This window comes from Cyprinodon variegatus, unplaced genomic scaffold (assembly GCF_000732505.1).
Source record: "Cyprinodon variegatus isolate N-32 unplaced genomic scaffold, C_variegatus-1.0 Scaffold62, whole genome shotgun sequence".
In the NCBI taxonomy this organism is placed as follows: Eukaryota; Metazoa; Chordata; class Actinopteri; order Cyprinodontiformes; family Cyprinodontidae; genus Cyprinodon; species Cyprinodon variegatus.
The window spans coordinates 285810-288611 of NW_015150515.1; the positions used below are offsets into that span (position 1 = coordinate 285810).

General features: G+C 39.7%; 1 protein-coding gene across 1 annotated transcript in view; it reads left to right on the forward strand.

The window, feature by feature from the left end:
- The first annotated feature begins 821 nt into the window (after positions 1 to 821).
- The window catches only part of LOC107082797 (neurexin-1-like), a 1206010-nt gene continuing 1204029 nt past the window's right edge, over positions 822 to 2802 (forward strand). Inside the window, exon 1 of the mRNA XM_015371662.1 lies at positions 822 to 922. The gene's annotated coding sequence lies outside the window, so the exon portion shown is untranslated. The remainder of the gene's footprint in view (positions 923 to 2802) is intronic.

Here is a 2802-nt window from a genome sequence, read left to right on the forward strand (position 1 = left end):
AAAAAAAAAAGGTTTTCTAGAAAAAGTCATGTTATATTTTGCGGCTCTAAACAACTTTTACTTGGTCGAACTCTGGGCAAAACGGTTCTTTGGATATGAAAGGTTGCAGACCCCTGCTCCATAGTTTCAAGTTCTTCATGGCAAAAAACACAGTTATCAACTTCAAATCCAAATCTTTTTTTTAAGATTTTCTCCTGTTGGGTAATATCTATTCAGAATTTTATATTGTACTTCTTTTACTTTTGGTGGGATGGGCCATTTTAAATATTTGAAATATTTTCCTAAGTTGCCTGATTCATTAAATAATCGAATTTTTGTCATTGTATTAAACTGATGAAAGGCTTTGCATTTTAAAGGCTGTACCGATAAAGTTGTTGTTACATTTTTTTTTTATCTCCAATTGGCAAATTATCCATTTTTAATTCTAGGGTTAAAAACATCCCTCCCATCTCCCTCCCTGGCTCGGGTGATGCCACCCTCTGCAGCCAGAACGGGGCGCACCTTAGTGGGCGGCCTCCTCGGTGCGCTCCTCTCTGCTGCTGATGCCGCTGTGCCTCCATCTCCAGCACAATCAGGTGGAGGCAATCAAGATAACTATAACACAAATTGAACGGTGAGCAGCCTTACACAATAAAAGCCTAGCCTGGAGTTTCAAACATTGGAGTTTTACTTTGAAAAACGACTCCAAAGCCACATTTCCTGTCTAGTGGCTCGCCTTGACAGCAGGGATGCAGGTGGAGCGACTCGGGCAGGACCGCTCACATCTGTTTTGAAGGAGAAACGGGGGAAGAAATTCTGCTCCTCTCTACGCTGTGGATAAAAAAAAAAAAAAAAACGTGTAAACTACTTCCAGGCTTTTCCCAAGGATATTAAATAATCTCCGCTTGTCTTTGGAGAATAACGGGATTATCCTAAAATACAAGTAAGGACTTTTTTCTTGTTACTATTCTGTGTTTTATTTTCTCTGGCTCTTTGTCTGCGTTCAGAGGAAATCTTAACATATGATGACAGTTGCTGATGCTTAATTTGTTCTTTTATTAATGCGCTCTTTATTCTAGTGTGAAGAAGATGAAGCCAGATGACGCGCAATGAGTGAATATTTGACAGGAGGTCTGAGCTGTGCTGTTTGTTTTCGGTTGCTTTCTAAGTAGAGGCGCTGAGTTTTGTGTTTGGAGGAAACTGGTGGAAATGAGTGGACATCACGCGTGGTAGAGTGTGGAAACCCACTGCGACCGGTGACAGAAACGAGCTGTGGATGTGTTTACGCAATGTCCAGACGACTTGTGCGGGATTTCTTCCCCAGGTCCCGACACAGTCCGAGGAATGGTTGGATTATTCAGAGCTGTGTGGGTTTAACCACTGCAGTGATGAATTGCGATGTTTGTGGTGAATCATTTAGCTTTCTTTTTAATCACGTATAATGTACTACTTTCATCTGGAACAATAGAGCTTTTTAAATTAATCTTTACGCGTAAATTACTAACATTTTCCTCTTATAATGGATGAATTATTTGTTTCTCCTTATCGGTCATGGTGAAGAAAGGCTTAACATACAGTAGAGAATTGTTAGGTATGCCAAATTAGGCCACCGGAGGGTAGAGTCTCTTAAACAGCTGCATTTTCTTCCTTAAGAGAAAAAAAAAATAATGCCAGTGACCCGGTTGTTAATGCAATGCATCCTTCAAGTTCATCTTTTAAGAGTCTTTCAAACTGAATCAGCTCGATGAGTTTGAAAGACTCAGTATGTAGGACTTTGCTGTGCCGAGACAAGCGACGGCTGCGCCACCGCGTCGCCAAAACGCCCACTGTGATGCGTAATGGTGTCTTCTCCACGCATGATTCCCAGAGCAGTGCGCTATGACAAAATATATAAAATGGGGGGGAAAGAAGCATAGAATACAGGTTAGATTATTAGCAGCTGTACTGAATGTAGGCTGTTGAGCTCTGCGCAGAGGCAGACTTGGATAAAAGGACAACACACGAGAGACAGCACACGCCACAGGGAAAGCAGTCTCGCTCTGTGTTGCACCGATTTCAGCGAAACATATGATCTGTGTATCCGTGTCTGCTCACAAAAGTCCCGCTGTTTGAAATTACTCCAGGGTTGGAGAATCTTTGATATGTTACTGACCTTCTTAAAACATCCCTGATTGATTTTTGCTGAGTGTAATTATTCTGATCCCAGCAGAAGGAGGTTCTCAGGCTCTAAATGTCTAACTACTCTAAAAGTCATCACAGAAAGGACTTGAAGGAAGAGTGCCAAAGGATTGATGCTACATTTCTGTCGAATCATTCAAATGTAACCATATTTTATAAATTAGTAGAAACAGTGCCACAATTTTAGTTGATTTTCAAGTAATCCTGAAGGCTCTGGTTTTCCCTCTTAGATAGTCCTACTGTAGCTGTATTAGGAGGTGTCTTTTACTTTCTTAAATTTCCTATAAGAACACCATACTCATCCCTACGGAAGAGGATTAGGGCCACTGAAAAAAAAAGTTTACTGATTTTAAAATTTTATTTCAGATTAGTATGGGAAAAAAGTCCGAATTCTGACTTTTTTTATCGTCAGAATTCAGTAAAAATTCTAAAATTAAAGTCAGAATTCTGAAAAAAAGTCAGAATTCTGAGAAAAGTCAGAATTCTGAATTTTTTCTCAGAATTCTGGCTTTTATCTCAGAATTTTGACTTGAATGTAAGAATTCTGACTTTTTTTATCGTCAGAAGTCAGTAAAGATTCGAGATTAAAGTCAGAATTCTGAGAAAAAAGTCAGAATTCTGAGGAAAAAAGTCAGAATTCTGAGG